At 36.0% G+C, this 19819-nt stretch overlaps 1 protein-coding gene across 2 annotated transcripts in view; it reads right to left on the bottom strand.

The window, feature by feature from the left end:
• egfem1 (EGF-like and EMI domain containing 1) overlaps positions 1-19819 on the bottom strand; it is a 119410-nt gene that overhangs the window by 85124 nt on the left and 14467 nt on the right.

Raw genomic sequence — 19819 nt, 5'->3', positions numbered from 1 at the left:
GATGGCTCGCAGTCATTTTAGCGTAGCTGTAAAAAAATGTCATCACACAGACATAAACAGACAAACCACACAAAAAAACACTCGACCAGGTAATAAGTCCAAGATGGTCCGTACAGCTGCTAAACAGGTTTTCAGCAGATACACACACCAACAAAAGTATGCAAAAAGCATTAAAGGTTTTTTTTTTTTTTTTACAGATCTGCCAGTGTGTCTTTCTGTACAGCCTCAGAAACCAAGGATGGGTCGCCATTGGAGGATTCAGGCCACACCCATGCTTGGTTTCTAAGGCAACACAGGATCGTCAGATGTTATGATAAAACTTAAATACTATGCATATTTATCAATATGAGGGATTAGTGTAAACTGTAAAAGTACTAAACCAGAAGTTCTAGTGCTGTATTCACTATGAATAACGTTTATAACTAGAAAAGTAAAGTTTGTAGACAAACTTTATGGTGGTTTGAGAGCCTCGTCTAAAAGTCTGAAGTAGTTTCAAAGTTTAAATAACTGAAGTAGTTTTTAAAAAGTTTGAAACAGTTGGCATAGAGAGAAAAGTATGGATTGACACGTTTCTTGCTAGGTGGTTGCTTGGGTGTTCAGAGTGGTTGCTAAGGCATTGCTCGCGTGTTCTGAGTTGTTAAGGTGTTGCTAGGTGGTTGCTAGGGTGTTGATAGTGATTGCTAGGCCTTTGTTGTTAAGGCATTGCTAGAGTGTTTTGACTGGTTGCTAAGGCATTGCTGGCGTGTTCTGAGTCGTTAAGGTGTTGATAGGCGGTTGCTAGGGTGTCCCAAGTAGCTGTAAAGGTGTTGCTAGGCGGTCGTTTTGTTGTTGCTATGCGGTTGCTGGGGTGTTCTGAGTAGTTGCTAGGGTATTGCTAGGGTGTTTTATGTTATTGCTTAGTGATTGCTATGCTGTTCCTAGGTTGTTCTAAGTCAGGGGTGTCCAAACGTGGTCCTGGAGGGCCGGTGTTCTGCAGATTTTAGATCCAGCTTGCCTCAACACACCTGCAAGGATGTTTCCAGAAAGCCTAAGAGCTTGATTAACTAGCCCAGGTGTGTCTGATTGGGGTTGGAACTAAACTTTGCAGGACACCGGCCCTCCAGAACCGAGCTTGGACATGCCTGTTCTAAGTGGTTGCTAAGACGTTGCTGGGCAGTTGCTAGGGTATGAAATAGCATGTTGCTAGTATGTTTATAGTGTGAATTAGCATGTTGTTAGTATGATTAGTTTGCTTGTTAGTATGTTTCTAGTGTGAATCAGTATATTGTTAGTATGGATTGGCATGTTGTTGGTATGTCCAATGTAAAGTCAATGGCAGATTTTTATAATGGAGGTCTATGGGACAGTTGCTAGGGTGTCGTAAGTGGTTGCTAAGGTGTGGCTAATAAGTTGAAAGGTCATCATTGATTGGCAGATTGGTAGTCTGCGTTAAATGAGCCCAGCCTTAAGTCTGGCGCAAAGTTATGAGGTCACAAAGTTTGGTCCAATGTTAAGTCAATCAGACTTTTCTGAATTTTCCGGGTCAGTTTTGGGAAAACCGTAAGTCTGATCAGTTGGAAAAGATATAGTAACTTAATTGAGTATAGTTTGGATGTTTGGAGTTAGTTTGATAGTTGAACGCTTTAGGAGGAGTTGGGTTCTTAAAATAGTTGAAGAAGAAGAAGACAGAAGAATGTTACGTTTTTGTAGTATTACGTTCACACCGAAAGCCGAAAAGTAGCCAGAAGACATTTACTTTCAATGGGAGCCGGCCGCGAGGAGCAGCGCGGTGTCAAGGAGAGTTGAATTCAAGTCAACTGAATGTTAATGAGCTAGACGCAGTTCGGCGGCAAGCAATCGGAATGTAGAAGTTTACCGCTTAAGCAGATTCCAAAGAACACAGACCTGTGGAGTTTTGTTCTGATCAAAGTTGTTGCCAAGTTTGATTATTGCGGTCGCCGGTTTTCTAATTATTTGTAATGTTTTCTTACCAAAACATACAAAAGTTACTGGTGAGTTACTGATGTGCATTAATGTTATAGATATTTTCTTTCTTTAAAAAAGTGGGAATCTCATGCAACATTACAAACAGTATTGCTGCTTCAGGATATTTCAGACATATGGAAACATTGGATATTTAAGTGGAGCAAAGCCACACCACGTGCAACTTGATCTTCCATTCTTAAATGAATTTGATAAAAAGTGTGCAACATTCTCACGCTAGAAAGCATGTTTTATGCGGGAATGTAACTGATAGAATATGCTGCAATGGCCCCTTTATATACGAGATCAATGTAACGAATTTTCACGCTCTCGCCGCCAGAGCTGAAGGCAGACAGCGTTGACGCCAGGGTGGCCAGAGCGACCTTTGATGCTCTCACTGCTTTTGGTATGAACTAACAGTAACAGTATGTTGGCCATCTGAAGCCATTTTAACATATATGCTACACAAAGATTTGAAGGGAAAGTTAAACCTACTGTAGGCCAATGTCCTAACAAAAATATTCAATGTCATATGATTTATTGCATAACAATAGGATAACTAGGGGCAGCACGGTGGCTCAGTGGTTAGCACTGTCGCCTCACAGCAAAAAGGACGCTAATTAGAATCCCGGCTGGGCCAAAACTCATCTGTTTTCTCTTTTCTGATCTTGTGGAGTCACATCTTCCTGACAGCCTTTGACTCAACAACACGACACTGACCTTGAGCAAGCGCTACATAGTAATACACAGCGCTGACAGCATCTTTCCTGTGGAACCACAAGAACAGATTTACAGATGTACTGGAGTTAGGTGCTCTATCTGTGGTTATTACATTAGAGAGCGTTTGGCAAGATCCGACAGTCACTGTTTCAAAAAGGAAGTCAAGACCAGATAAAATAATTTATGGTTATTAGTTTTCCTGGGTTGCTCTGATCACCAAACATTCACTTAATCTCTCTTAAGAGACAGAGGAAATACTTTAAATGTCTTCCAGTCAACTTTGACCATGCATACAGTATGTTTAAATATCTAAGACAGACTGAAGAATGAGGAAAACTTAGAAAGCAAGTGTAATAACAGCTAAACAGAAATTCTATCTATAATAAAGGAAATAAATAAAATGCAACATCATGAGGGTGACTAATGGATGACAGAATGTTATTTTATTGTTAAACTTTTACTTTAAGTGATTTAATAACTCCTACAATAAAAAAGAAGTACTTTAAAGGGGTGGTCCACTATGATATCATATTTTAAGCTTTGGTTGATGTGTAATGTAGCTGTGTGAACATAAACAACATCACTGAATGTAAAAAGTTCTAGGTTCAATGCAAAGGGAAACCTTGGTTTTCACAGAGTTAGCTTAGGTAAGCCTACAATGAACGAATTTTGGGGACTACAAAAAATAATTCCGTCGCCTGTGAGATCACAATGGTTCGTTTGCTGCGCACACAAACTGCGCAGCTAAGGGCCGTGGCCAGAGGCGTTGTAACGTTACAGCAGAGATAAAGCTAAAATGCGTCCAAACGCTGCTGTTTCCACAGAGCCTCGTCTTTTTCTGTATTTGGGCTTCCAAAGGACACGACACAAAGACAGAAGTGCTTACAGTTCAATATTAATTATGTTCCAGAGAATTATAAAATACATAGCAAGCATGATTTGACAAAACAGCTTCCAGAATCTCTCCCAGTTCAGTGCTGGATTCGGCTAAAATATCCTCAAAGCAGAAGTTGTCAACTACAACCTCTACAACCAGTGTTTTTATTTGTTAAAATTGATCATGACATGTACAGGATCTAGCGTTGACGTTATACTGTAGCAACGATGTAAACAATGGCAAATGCTTTGCACCGCAAACGATTTAGCTACAAATTCATATTAATCAGTCAAACTGCTATAAACACACACACACACACTTCACCAGCACGTTCGTGTCTTTTATGTGTGTGCGCGACTTTGCATTGATTGGCTTTAGGCAGCTTTTCCATGCGTTTCACATCTCAGATAATGAAGTCGCAAAAGATATGTGGATGATTCATATTACTTACACCTGCTTATTCCGGATACATGTGAAAGCCGTCGTGTAACGCGTTGAGTTAAAAAAATACAGGAGAACTCACCTAACTCGTGGTAGCAGCAGAAAAATAAATCAAGGCTCACACAGGTCTCATCCCACATCTTGTGCTTTATTCTTCTGTCACGATATAATACAGAAAATAACTTAATCCAAGCATAAGAGAAAATGAAAAAAAAAAGTCCTGTGCACATGCACTTGTTACAGAAAGTTCACACATTCACACACACAGACACACACACAGACAATGGCAAACGCTCTTGAAGGTGCCGCACCCCATTTTCACTCGTTACAGACACTTGTCCGATTTTATTTTAGTGAGCAGGCAGGAAGTTGACTGATTGTTTACACAGCAGAAAATCGCGTGCTTTTACGTGCGTGACATGGAGCCGATGCGTGAATCGCAGCACATTATGACGATGACCAATCAGAGTCACTTAAGGGCGGGCCTTTCAGAGGAACTAGGAAATATGAGTCGTTTTCATGTTAGCTGAGAAGCTGTGTATAATCAAAGTAAGATATATGAAAAAATAACGCAATTTCCTTCAAGTAAAACATGAGCACACATTGCTTTACATCTCATAAACATGACCAAGGCTTAAAATTACATTCTTGACCACCCCTTTAAATAAATTTTATGGAATGTAAGTGTGTTACATGGGTCACAATTTACAATAAGGTTTCATTAGTTTATGTTTTTACTAACATGAACTGATTATGAACAATATTTGTACAGAACTTATTAATCAAAGTTCAACATTTACTAATTGATTAATAAAATGCAAATTCATGCTTGTTAAGATTAATTAATGCACCATGAGTTAACACGAACTAAGAATCAACAACTGTATTTGCATTAACTAACATAAACAAATATTGTACAGTAATAAATGGGTTGATCATTCTACAATAAGTAAATGCATTAACTAACATTAACTAATACTACCTTATTGTAAAGTGTCACCATTACGTTATAAAATCTATGTAGAAGTAGCATACTTGTAAGTGTACCGACTTAATTGGCCCATTTTATTTATTCATTTATTTTTTTTGTATATAAATGTATACTTTGAAGTATACAGTAAGTGTAACAGAAGTAAACTTTTAATGCACCCACTGTAAAACAAACAAAAAGCGATAGTTACTTTACTTTAAAAAGTGAGCAAATCCATTGTAACTGTTAAATCGATTTTACTTCATTTTTTAAAATTCTACATGTAGGTGATTTAGTTAATAATTGAAGGTAATAGGATTACCTTTATTGAGTCAACTAATTGCTTTAAAATCAACTATTTACCGTTAGTAAATTCAGCTATAACTTTTTTACAGTGAAGTTCATGATTTAGTTTTTCTTATGTATTGCAAGGAACAACAAATAATAGCTTGACTTTTAGTTGATCATGTGGTATCAGAAGTGGTTTATATGAAAGGCAAAGGCCATTAGATTACACTTATTTTATCAAAATAAAACATGATCATGCCTTGATTTTTAATAATTAAAAAGACATTAAAGTCTCACTTGCTTAAACAAAAGTCTTATCACTTAACAGAAATAATGTAGAATACAGAATATGGTTCTGTAGAAAAAGAATTAATATTGTGTATCAATATTGTGTCATTTTGTTTGTATTATTGTGTAATATTGTGTATTAATATTGTCTCAGGCTGTTGATGTTGTCATCCACTCTGCAGGTCTCTCGCATGCCCCAATACTGAATGCAACCCCAAACCATGATTTTACCTTCACCAAACTTGACTGTTTCTGTGAGAGTCTTTGATCCATGCGGGTTCCATTAGGTCTTCTGCAGTATTTGTGATGATTGGGATGCAACTAGAAGTCAAGTTATTATTTGTTGCTAGTACAACTGAGATCGACAACAATATTTTTATCAGGTACTTAAAGTGTCAGAAGAATATTTAGAATACAGAATTATACTTCAAGTATATCAGTGAACAAATATAGGCCAAAAACGACAGAGTATACATAAGTGCAACTTTAAGTATATTTCTGAGGAACACCCAAAGTATCATTCAGAGAAGTACTTAAAGGTCCCATGAAGTTAAAATGAATTTTTTTAGATGTTAGTATCAGTATGTTAGATTTAAGGATATCAAAACCGTGAAATACAGTCATTAAGATCTAAAGCTTGTCATATGTCATTTCGGCCTAAATTAATCATTCATTCATTCATTCATTCATTCATTCATTCATTTTCTTGTAGGCGTAGTACCTTTATTAATTTATTAGTCGCCACAGTGGAATGAACCGCCAAATTATCCAGTTTTTTATGCAGCGGATGCCCTTCCAGCCGCAACCCATCACTGGGAAACATTCACACACACACACACACACACACACACACACACACACACACACACACACACACACACACACACACACACACACACACACTACGGACAATTTAGCCTACCCAATTCACCATGCAGTCCTGCATGTCTTTGGACTGTGAGTGAAACTGTAGACCCGGAGGAAACCCACACGAATGCAGGGAGAACATGCAAAACTCCACACAGAAACATAAACTGAGCAGAGGTGTGACCCAGCAACCTTCTTGCTGTGAGGTGACACCACTACCTACTGCGCCACTGAGTCGCCCCCTAAATTAATCATCTACTTTTTATTTAAATCACCTCATACTTCAGTTTTTTCCTCAAATGTTCTGACCAGTCATATGCTCTCTAGTATCTGACATGCCCCGCCCCCGTCAAGACGCTTCTCAGTTGCTTTTTAATTGATGCGCTTGAGCTCGACCACTCTCACTGGCAGAGCTGATAAAACAAAACGATAGCTGTTTTTTCAAAGGTCCCTCTCTTCATGTATCAGTTACATCAAACATCGAATAAAAGATGCACATTTCAAAGCACTTCACTGGACCATTAAAAGTGCTTTTTTGTTTTGTTCAAAAGTGATATACTATAGAGCACACTTAGATGTTTTGTCTGCTGTGTCTAAATTATGAATCTTGATAAAGACTGATATGCACACTGAAATACATCTGAGAATAAACATCTGTTTAGCTTCTTTAGACGCCTGTTTTAATCATCCTCTTTGTCATTTCAAATCTCTGTACATCTCGATCAGTTTCATGCCCAGACCACTCATTATTCATGCTCTGGCTCTGACTACGAACAGAGGACAGGAAGAGGGCATAAATGATAAAACCATCTAGAAATAAAACTAGAATAAACAACCAATAAATGAAAAGCAAATGGAGCAAACAGAATTGAAAAGCATTCAACAAATGTTATTCAACTAATTCGGTTTGTGCTGTGTAATATTTAAACATTATGCTGTATTTATATACTTCAAAGAGCTTTTTGAACTGAATATATTCGGTATATTGTATGTCACAAAGCTTTTACATTTTAACTGCACTACTTTTCATTGTTTTTAAGTGTAAACATGCACAAATATAGACCTATTCTATTAATGTGTTTGCAATGCACATCTTGCAGCATCTTGAATATAAAGTACAGCTTTCTAAAAACCTTCTGCTTATTTAGATTTAAAAAAAAAAACATCTTTTGAAACATCTTCTAGATATTAGTTTGTTTAATCATGCCGTCTTTGCTTTTGCCTATAGCAACTTTATTCAAACAATTCAAATGTTGCGTATGTATTTTTTTATTTTCCTTTTATCTCAAGTCTACTTTAGACAGGTGTTGAGAATTAGCGAGTCTGCCAAAACACTTAAACAAATGCAAATAATGTCAAATAAACAAAATAAATATATAGCAAAATAAATATTTTTTTAAAATAAATATAAATTAACAAAACTAAATAAAATATAGATAAAACAAATATGAATAAAAATTAAATATATAATTATGCAAATATAAATAAATTAATTAATTAATAAATAAATAAATAAATACATTTTCTGTCAACAAACTGATAGAAACAAATCATCTCGATCAGTTTCATGCCCAGACCACTCATTATTCATGCTCTGGCTCTGACTGCGAACAGAGGACAGGAAGAGGGCTTAAATGATAAAAACATCTAGAAATAAAACTAGAATAAACAACCAAAAAATGAAAAGCAAATGGAGCAAACAGAATTGAAAGGCATTCAACAAATGTTATTCAACTAATTCGGTTTGTGCTGTGTAATATTTAAACATTATGCTGTATTTATATACTTCAAAGAGCTTTTTGAACTGAATATATTCGGTATATTGTATGTCACAGAGCTTTTACATTTTAACTGCACTACTTTTCATTGTTTTTAAGTGTAAACATGCACAAATATAGACCTATTCTTTTATTGTGTTTGCAATATATATATACTTTTCAATACTTATATCAAACGTACACAGTAGGACATTAAATAAAGAGGTACAATATAATAATATTAAACTAAATTAAAACAATAGATTTGAAAAAATATTGTGTTGCTAGGTAGTTGCAAGGCTGTTTTGGTTCAAATAAAAATATCCCACTTCCAAACAATTCTGTTAAAATGCCATGTTTTTAACCATGAAAACGTTACAGTAAAAATCTGTTACCTGGTTATCAATGAGTTTCTTTAAGAAGTTTGGTGAATACCTGTAAATTGACTTCCCAGAATAAATTACTGCTTATGCAAGGGGTTTCTAATGCAGCGTCTATGAGGCTGAGTGTAAATTTGACGTTATTCTCTCCTCTTGCTGTTGTCATCGGTCTCACAATATTTTTTTTCCTTTTTCTTAAAGTCTTGATAACACCATCATGGAGTTTTCCTTTTATTATTTGAGCAAATACGGTTATAAAAAAAAATGTTTTGTTGTACTCTCCCCGATTCATTGCGCTTTAAATTTACCCAACTTTGATGACTTCACTGCTTAGAAACCGGAAATGTGAAAAGGGTCTTTTGGTGTATTAACACTATTAACACCGGATCAGTTACCATTTTTACTATATATATATATATATATATATATATATATATATATATATATATATATATATATATATATATATATATATATATATATATACACGATATCCCTGTACCTCATAATTTTTAAGGTTTTGCATTTTATGGCATTTCTTGACTATTCACTTATGCCTTCTTCATTATAAAGAACACATCTGTAATTTATTTCCGTTGATTAACATTGAGAAGTTACATATTAACCGATGACCATCCGAACATGAGCAGTCTGACGGAACAGAAAACCAGTGGCCGTAACTATCTTTCCTTGCATCTCAGTTTGGCTTCAGCACAGATTGCCTGATGCGTTCAACAGATGACCGCTGACAAGACCTCACAAGGTCCCTACATAGTGTGTCTTTCCTTTCAAAAGAAGAATATCGTCACTGTTAGACCTTTTAATTTAAAATATAAACTGCTTAGTGCTTACTGTAAGTCCTTGATTTTAGTCTCAGATGAAACTAGATCCAACAAAGATGAAGAATTTTCATACCCTCTAATTCCTTTTCTCTAGTTTTTCTCAAAATATGGTAAAGTCGTCTTGTTATCTCTCAGGATTTTAAATGCTTCGAAGATGTGTCTCAGGAATATCCCCTATCCTTAACTGGGAGATCCACTTTTATGACATAGACAGGACTTTAAATGGAAAGCCAAATGGCAAAAAAGACATTTTGTAAAGTTTCGGTAACCAATGGTTAATGTTAATGGTAACCATTGAAGGAAAAAATTAAGACAATGGTTTGGTTACCGAAAAAAAACATTTGTTTAATTTAATTTAATTTATTTTTATTATTTTTTATTTGGTTTATGGTCATCGACATATTTATTTATTTATTTATTCATTTATTTTGGTTTATATGGTTTGGTTACCAACAATTTTAATTTAATTCAATTTAATTTAATTATTTTTTATTTGGTTTATGGTCATCGACATATTTATTTATTTATTTATTTATTTATTCATTTATTTTGGTTTATATGGTTTGGTTACCAACAATTTTAATTTAATTTAATTTAATTTAATTATTTTTTATTTGGTTTATGGTCATCGATATATTTATTTATTTATTTGGTTTATTAGGTTTGGTAGCCAACAATTTCATTCATTCATTTATTCATTCATTCATTCATTTATTTTGGTTTATATGGTTTGGTTACAAACAATTTAATTTTAATTTTTTTAATTTAATTTAATTTTATTTTATTTTATTATTCTTTGTTTATTTATTTGGTTTATATGTGTACCAACATTTTTTTTTTGTATTTATTTATTTATTTATATGGTTTGATTTTTAAAAATTGTATTTTTATTTGTTTGGTTGGTTGGTAGTGTAACGACGGGGAGTGACACCAACAACAGAGGGTAGGATCCAAATGCAGGTTTATTCACAGTCAGGCAAGCAATGGTCAAAATCAGGTATGAACAGGTATGTGCAGGCAAATCCAGAGTCGTAATCAAGGTACAGGCAATAGGTCGAAAGGCTGGCGGCTAAACAGGGCAACAAGGATACAAAGCTAGGTTCAAACACGGAGAAACAAGACAGGGAGAAACGCGTCGTAATGTCACTTAACAGTAAACAAGACTCGGCAAACTGGATGGGTTCATGAATGGCTTAAGTATGGTGTGTTATTAGTCTTTGACAAGGTTCAGCTGGTGAGTGTAATCAAGCGAGATGAATGAGCAGGCGTGCGTGTTTGGAAGAAGTGCATGTAGGAATGTGTAGTCCTGGGAAATGCGGAAGTGAAGTTCATGATTATAGTGGAAACCAGCGATCTCCGGAGAACGATCGCTGGTTATCGTAACAGGTAGGTTGGTTGGTTGCCAACATTTTGATTTTTTTATACAGTTTCTTTTTTTATTATTTGTCTAATATGGTTGGTTGCCAACAGTTTTGTTTAATTTTATTTTATTAATTTACTTCATTTAATTTTATTTTATTAATTTTATTTCCTTTAGTTATGTGTTCTGCAGAAGAAAGTAATTCATACATGCAAGTGGATTGTGCATAAATAATAACAGAATTTTCTCATTTATTTGAACTAATCATAGAGGACAGTTTTGTTTATACAGCCACAATCTGCTCATCTTTCAACATGTGAGGCACGTGTCTTCTGTTGTATAGAGATCCCACAGATCATTGCACTTGGCCTTATATTATCTTACATAAACACACATATCCATACCAGGCCTTGCATTCAAGCATGGCTTCATTTCAAACAACCAGCAAGGGAGTGTAAAACATCTGCAAAGAATTAATGGATGATCTGGATCCAGCTACCAACAGGATGTTTCAGTAATCAATCAAAATAATACATTTACAGGTGCTTTGAAAGAAATTAGTTATATGAAGTTATTACAAATTTGGTATGATTAGTTTATTGTACTCTTCTGTGTGATTTTAGATTTTTATCTTCTTTTATATAATTACCTAAGAGTTTTATCGGAGTTCATAGGGAAATGAAAGTTCAATTTAATTTGCATTAAGCTTTTTCTCTATAGTATTAATAGAGATCCAAAATTTGCTAGATTTTTGTGCATTTTCACAACAAATCGTAAGAATTGAAGCAAATAATACCTTAAGTTTTGAAATTGACCTTTGACAATCAGTCTTATTTGCTGTATACAGTGCAGCCAAAAAAAACGTTCATAAAATGAGCTGAAACAACAAAATTCTTCAGTTTTTTCCGAGACAACTTAATTGTTTCATGTACAATCAGCTTAAATTTGCAAAGTTATAAATTAGGTTCATTCCTTCATGTTGACCCAACACAAACCAATTGTGTGGAACCCAGTATTTATACACTGTAAAAACATTCTTGAAACCTAATTTTTTTAAGTTGAATCAAGTGAACTTTTCTAGTCATCTCAACTTATATAACTATAACTGACTAAAAATATTAAGTTTAACTGCAGAATTTTACAAAATAGTTGAAACTTGATCAACTTATTAAAATGGGTTAAAGTAACATGAAAATGTTAGTAGTCATGACTTTTATCATATTGTTTTTTATAAATGCTAAATCCTGAAGGGACTGATTAAGACTCAATAATAAGCAATAAAATCTCCTGGAACTACTCATATTTCACAACACTGAATATTGACAGCTGATACTATACAATAACATATCTTTATAGGCCATGAGGGTTTTATGTTAAAAGCAGCAGAACATTCCAGCGCGCACACACACACACAAGTGGTTCATGTTTCTCCACAGCGGGATTTAGTTTTTCTGTCCCTCAGCAGAGATCTCCTGCTGAGAAGAGATGCTAGATTCATTTTCTTCTCAAATTCTCATTGGAATAATGTTTTAAAGGTGTCCAATTCGTTGCATTTTTTAGAGCCATTTAAACCTGGTATAAAAAAGCGTGCTGCTCGACTCTGACATCTATTCCTGTTAACACATTTAATTTATTTCTTTTGTACCTTTTCCTGATTTCTTAGGAATTATGGGCAGGTGTATGTAAGGACTAATTCCAACCCAGGCTCATTCTGATTATGTACCTCTATATACATTTCTGGAGAGAGCAAAATACGTCCCAGGACCTACGTTTTTTGCCATTTTTGTTTTCGCAAATCCGCCTGAGGCCAGCAGAGGCTTCTTGAGATCTCAAATTGCTCTCGCGAGTGCCATTCGCACCTGCTCTTCTCACGTAAATCCACCAGATGCAGCTGTTGACTAACTCACGGACTGACTGACCAACTGACCAAGCCTTTTCTAAACCCAGCCAATAGTATTTTGAAAAGCACCGATTGACCCACCCACCCCCTTCCCTAAACCCAGCCACAGTGTTTTGAAAAGCAATCCAGAAAACGAAAAGCCTGATTTTTACCACTTTTCAGGTTTTACCACGTTCTCACTCTGTTGTTTATTGTTTATTTAAATTTTTGGATTCTGTTTTTGTCTTAGCTGATTTCTGGTACCGTTCTTCACTGGACTTGAACCCTGTCATTGTGGTCAACTCCGCTCTGCATTTCAAGTCCGCCAGCGTACATGTCGAGCTACCAAAGGAACTGGTAAAAGCGGGAAAGCCGTCCACATGCAGGCAAGCAGTCAGCTGGTTAGCGAGAAAAGGAACGGTGTCTTCCCGGCCTATAGTGTACATTTGAAAGATGAAATGCAGCTATACGTTCTTCTGGCTACATAATTCGCAATCTCCAGAAACGTTTATAGGGCTACGTTTTCAGAATGAACCTATGTTGACTAATACACATATTTGTCCAATTCAAAGGAATTAAATGAAATAAAACATAAACAGAAATCACTTTGGACTCTTTTTTAATAAATGTTACTGGACTCATTGTGCATGATTGATCAGGACATGTTATTCTGAAGGAAAAGCTTTCTTTGAAGCTTCTGCTGGCTCTAAGATTACTTACGATTTCTTTTCTGCTGACATAATTAAAACCATGCTGGCAGAATAAAAGCAATATTTTAGAGAATCCTTACAGTTTCTTAAAAACATGAGAAACTAAGGGCGTACTCACACTATGTACAGTTGCCTTGAACCGGGCCGAAGCACGCTTGTTCCCTGTCCCATCTCCCCCAATGTCCCGCACTCACATTGCATTCAGGCCTGAGCACACTTACGTCATCGATGATGTGCAGTTCAGTAAGCGTTCTCGCTTGCTTTTAGTTATATTGCTTTAGTCATTTTAAATGCAGTGACAAACAGTCAAATATTTCGCCGAACAGATTGACGCTCATAAACAATCATAAAGTCCTCATGCTGCAGGAATTAGGAGGTTTGCTGAAGGTGCAGCTGTCGTGCAGTGAGGGGTTTGCATCTTTAATGATCTACAACAGTTTGCGTTCATTGAACAGTAAGAATGGTTAATAAATCCATATCAAACAGTCCCTTAAAAGTCACGTCTCGTCTTCAGTTTCGAACTCAGGTGCACTTTGCACTCACACTACAAGCGTACAGAACCAAAGCCCAAGTGAACACCTCTGAACACGCTCTGGTACACCTCTTCCAACCAGGCCAGGGCCGGCCAACTGAACCGCGCTTGAGCCTGATTCAGAGCGCTCACACTTCTCAAGCGATCCGGGAAACAGGCCTGAGCACGGTACGGATAGCATAGAGTGTGCCCTAAGAGTGCTGATTGGTTGCTAGGTGGTCCCTAGGGTTGTTTTATAATAATAATAATAATAATAATTCCTTACATTTATAAAGCTCTTTTCAGGACACTCAAAGCACTTTACACACATTTTGGGGGCAATCTCCTAATCCACCAACAGTGTGCATCATCCATCGGGATGACGCAATGGCAGCCATATTGCGCCAGACTGCACACTATACACCAGCTGATTGGTGGAGAGTAGACAGAGTGATTAAGCCATTTATGATATGGGGATGGTTAAAAGGGTATGATGGACAGAGGTTAAACCCCTCCTTTTCGAAGGACATCCTGGTCATAACGACCACAGAGAGTCAGGACCTTGGTTTAATGTCTCACTGGAAAGACAGCCCTTATTGAGCAGTATAGAGTCCCCATCAATGTACTGGAGGGTTAGGACCCACACAGACCACAAGTTACTGGTGTCATTAGCATCACCTCCGGCATCAACCTAGCTTTCCAGTGTGGTCTCCCATCCAGGTATTGACCGGGCGCAGCCCTGCTTAGCTTCAGTGGGCCAACATGTGAGAGTGGCAGAGAGCTAGCTGCCGGCTCATAAAAAGTCACTAGGTCAGGCTGGCCAAAAAAAGGTAGCATCTGAACTTTTCTTCTAAGATTAACATTTTTTCTCTGGAATCCTGTCTATAGGTTCAGTAATATCATGTTATTTTAATAAGATCTAAAGTGATGATCCTTAGAAAAAACACTGAATGCTTAGAAAAATGCTCATTTTAGAAGTTAAAATCAGATGACATTCAAGGTTTTTGCATCTGAACTTTTCATTTTTTGTTGCACTCACGCTTACATTCATCATGGATACAATTTATTTAAATATTATTTTATGTTTAGATGTTAATATGAAAAGCAAGAAGGTCGCTGGTTTGAGGCCCAGCTGGGTCAGTTAACATTTCTGTGTGGAGTTTGCATGTTCTCCCAGTGTTGGCGTGGGTTTCCTCCAGGTGCTTCGGTTTCCCCCACAAGTCCAAAACATGCGGTATAGGTGAATTGGGTAAGCTAAATTGTCTATGGTGTATGTATGCGAATGGAAATGTATGGGTGTTTCCCAGTAATGGGTTGCAGCTGGAAGGGCATCTGCTGTGTAAAACATATGCTGGATAAGTTGGTGGTTCATTCCGCTGTGGTAACCCGTAATTAATAAAAAGACTAACATGAAAAGAAAATGAATGAATGAATGAATGTTTACATAAAGTAACAGAGCTATATCATTCGGAAATGACTAGAAACTCGCAAAAAAAAAAACTCGCAAAAACGGAAATGCTTGTAGTTTCTGTCAACCCGACTCTACACCATAACTTTTCAATACAGATGGATGGGGCAACCATTACTGCATCCAAATAGTGAAAAGCCTTGGAGTAACGATTGATGACCAACTAAACTTCTCTGACCACATTTCTAGAACTGCTCGATCGTGCAGATTCGCACTCTATAACATCAGAAAGATCCGACCCTTCCTGTCTGAACATGCAGCTCAACTCCTTGTTCAAGCTTTTGTTCTCTCCAAACTGGACTATTGCAACTCTCTACTAGCTGGGCTTCCAGCTAACTCTAAATCTGTTTGCACTGGCTGCCAGTTGCTGCTCGCATCAAATTTAAAGCTCTGATGTTTTCCTACAAAGCGACTTCTGGCTTTGCTCCTTCTTATCTGCTCTTACTGCTGCAGATCTATGTGCCCTCCAGAAACTTGCGTTCTGTGAATGAACGTCGCCTCGTGGTTCCATCCCAAAGAGGGAAGAAATCACTTTCGCGAACTCTCACGTTCAATCTGACCAGTTGGTGGAATGAACTCCCAAACTGCATCAGAACAGCAGAGTCACTCGCTGTTTTCAAGAAACGACTAAAAACTCAACTATTTAGTCTCCACTTCACTTCTTAATCTGCAATTGCCTCTCTGGATATACCACTAACTGTATTAAAAAAAGAAATAAAAATAAAAATACTAATACTTTCCTTCTTAGACTTTACAGACCTGAAACTTGCCTATAGCACTTATTCATTGTTGCTCTTTTAGTTGTGTAAATTGCTTCCTTGTCCTCATTTGTAAGTCACTTTGGATAAAAGCGTCTGCTAAATGACTAAATGTAAATGTAAATGTAAATGTAGAAACTAGAATGTCTGTGCTTGTTCATGTAAGGAATTTAAGAAATGTGACCCTCTTTACAGGGGAGACTAAATACGTTGTTTAGGGATCAGGAACTCCTGCACTCTTCAATACACTACTTGTCCTGAGAAGTATGTAGAGTCAGGACTCTCCGTGGGGTTGTAACGTTTTACTCCAGTGCAGGACAAACAAGACAGGGGGGGAAAGGAAACCCTCAGGCAAACTGCATGTAACACACTCAATGCACACAGACACATCTTCAAACACTGTCCACTCAGCACACATTGTAAACCCGTAAATAAGGAAGTAGTCGTATAATGGACATTGAAGAGCTTGTTTCCCACGAGTGAAAGACACTGTTGTTTAGTCGAATGTTGCAAGGATGTATGAAGGAAAAATGACAAATGGGATTTAAATCTTACATTCTGTTTTTTTTTTTTTCTTCCTTTTTAAACTTATTATAGACCAACTTATCTTATATACACGTTAACATTTGTCTCAGTTTAACTATTTCAACTTGTTTCTAAGCATTTGTGAAAAATGGAAACAAATTTGACACTTAAATCTACTGGAAAGGCTTTACTCTTCATTAACTAATAAAAGCAATCATTTTCTCCTCTAAATCCTGTCATAATGCATACATTTAAATGTTTGAAAGCACATGTGTGTGTTTATGGTATGTTAGGGTTAGTTTACATAATGTGTATTTATATATTTTGAAAAAAAATGCAAATCGATTAAATATCAAAATCTTTTATGTTCATTTTGATATTCATTTGACAACATTGATGCCCTTTTTGACCCCAAGAATAATCCCAGCAGGCACGCAACGTCATAAAACATTATTACTAAATTAAATTTAGGTCCTGGCCAAAATTCATTGTCTAGCCAGCATCTAAGGACAATGTTATTTTGACGACCAATAATGACATCAAATGACGTTGATATTTGGTTGATTTTAGGTTGTCTTGGAAAGTGACCAAAATCCAACGTCAAGCCAACTTCTTAAACCAATATCATAATGACGTCAAATACTGACATCTATTCATTAGGTATAGCAACCAAAACCCAACATCTGATAGACGTCATAGTGGTAACGTCCACACAACGTTAAGCTGTAACATCATTAGACGTTGACATTTGGTTAATTTTAGGTTGGACTTTGGACATTGACGTCAGCCTGACATTGAGTTCTGACATCAACCCGATATTTACTTTCAAACAATATGCAACGTCCCATACCGATGGGGTACAACGTCAATCTGAAGTCATGTTGACATCTTGTGCCTGCTGGGATGACACTAATATAAGAAAAGCTGTTCATACTTTATTTTAATTCACAATTCAAGCTATTAACTAAGCATTAATTAAAACGTTTAGCTCAATAAACTACTAATTAGCTGCTTAATAATAGTATAGTTGAGTTGAGGTATTGGGTAGGATTATGGATGTAAAATAAGATCATACTTTAAAACTGCTAATAAACAGTTAATATCCTAATAATAGGCAGGTAATAGGCCAGTAGTAAATGGTGTGAATTGTTACTTAAACTAAAGCGTTAACCAAATTTTGTATCCCTACAATGCATGTGAACTACCAAAAATCAAATATAACATTAGCATGAAAATCAGGACTATTCCATTTTGACATGTTTTTGATGCTAATGTTAGATGTCAATTTAATGTTGTTTTGACATCAAGGTAGTCAATTGGTATTAAATATAATAGCATTTTAACATGTTTTTACTTGGTTTTTTTTATGTTGTTTTCACATCAAAGTGCCCTCTGGGTAGCTAAAGCCAGCTAACGTTTTAATCTCTTTTATTAAAAGTAAATGATCCTTTTTTAAAAAGTGGTATAATTTAAATAATAAATGAGTAAAAATATGATAAATTTAATTGATTTCATTATTTATATTTGTATTTTTCCCCTAAAATTAAATGCTTTTTATTCAATATTTGACGTAATCTCAACCAAAACACGAAGAGAGGGTGGCACAGTGTAGCTCCTCCCCTTTTAGCATTTCCTTTTTATCACAGCTCTGCCAGTGACAGTGGTTGAGCTCAAGTGCATCAAATGAAAAGCATACAAGAAGTGTCTTGAAGGGGGCGAATCATGTTAGATACTAGAGAGCGTTTGATTGGTCAAGTGGAAGTGACAAACTACAAGGTCTACAAGTTTATATCAGTTTTATATCTTCAAAACACACATTTTTTCACTGTTTTGAGTACTTATAGACATCTTAAAAATTAACGATGCTGATACTAACATCTAAACAACTTTATTTAAATAAAGTAATTTGCTAATTGATCATTTTTTGTAGGCCACAATAATTGGTATTAAAAAATCATATTCCTAAAAGCAGAGCTTACACAAACATGATCAGTTATATTGTAGCATGCATGAATGTTCTGCTTAAAATGCATTTTAGTAAAAGTCATACAGGTTTGGAACCAAACTAAAAACTCTTCCTTTAACTTTCTTCTTCTATGAAAAGTGTTCCCTGCTTTCTATCTCTGAGAACTGGGAAGTGACCAGTGGCCATTAAATGAAAGAAATGAGTTCAACAGTAAAGGCCAGCGGAGCTACAGCATGTCCTGAACTACAGTGGCAGCGATAGGTCTATTTTGAAAGAGAGCCCTGTAAAAACACTCTTCCACACGCACACATATACAGACTCTAGTCAAATGAGCTTAATAGGTTTACCATTCCAACATGGAAAAGACATTTTTCATCACAGTCATTCCTCAGCCGCACTGTTTAGCCATCAAACCTGCTGTGTTACGGACATGCAGAAGAGAATTTTAATTTTAGAAACTCTGAGAAAGCATTTGAGGAGCACAAACTACCATCTCAGCACAAAGCAGCAGGAGGGAAGCTGACTAAATCTCTGACTACACTTAGAAGTTTGCTGTCAAAAATGCAAACAAATTCATTCATATAGGTTTGTTTGTGTCGCTTCAGTGCTCAAAGGCACATTTACTCAGCTGTTTTTAAGTTTTTTTTCCAATTCAGTTCAGGTTTGTTTGTATAACATTTTTCACAATAATTATTGTTTCAAAGCAGCTTTACAAAAGGTGCACATTATTGCATTACAATCAAATTAAGTTAAAGTTACAATCAAATATAAGTTATTATATATAAACAGGGCTTGACATTAACTTTTTTGATCACCGGCCAATGTGGCTAATAGATTTCCAACATTACTAGCCACTCGCCATTTTTACTAGCCACAATTTCGTTGTTGGGAAAATATATTTTATATTCATAAATTTGACTTTGACATGCTAAAATTTGTGCTCACGCTCGCCTCCCTCGCCATAGTAGTCTACCGCTACATACCGCTACATATGAGATAAATGACGTCACTACCGGTTATGATTATTACTGAACCGATACAGAATTGTCGGTCACACTTTACAATAAGGTTCATTAGTTAATGTTAATTAATGCATTTACTAACACGAACAAACAATGAACAATACATTTACTACTGTATTTGTTCATGTTAGTTAACGTTAGTTAATGAAAATACAGTAGTTCATTGTTAGTTCATGTTAACTCATGGTGCATTAACTAATGTTAACAAGCATGGACTTGGATGTTAAT

This window comes from Danio rerio, chromosome 15 (assembly GCF_052040795.2).
Source record: "Danio rerio strain M-AB ecotype USA chromosome 15, GRCz13ab, whole genome shotgun sequence".
In the NCBI taxonomy this organism is placed as follows: domain Eukaryota; kingdom Metazoa; phylum Chordata; class Actinopteri; order Cypriniformes; family Danionidae; genus Danio; species Danio rerio.
The sequence above is the reverse complement of the archived record's forward strand: the minus strand, read 5'-3'. Positions and strand labels throughout refer to the sequence as shown.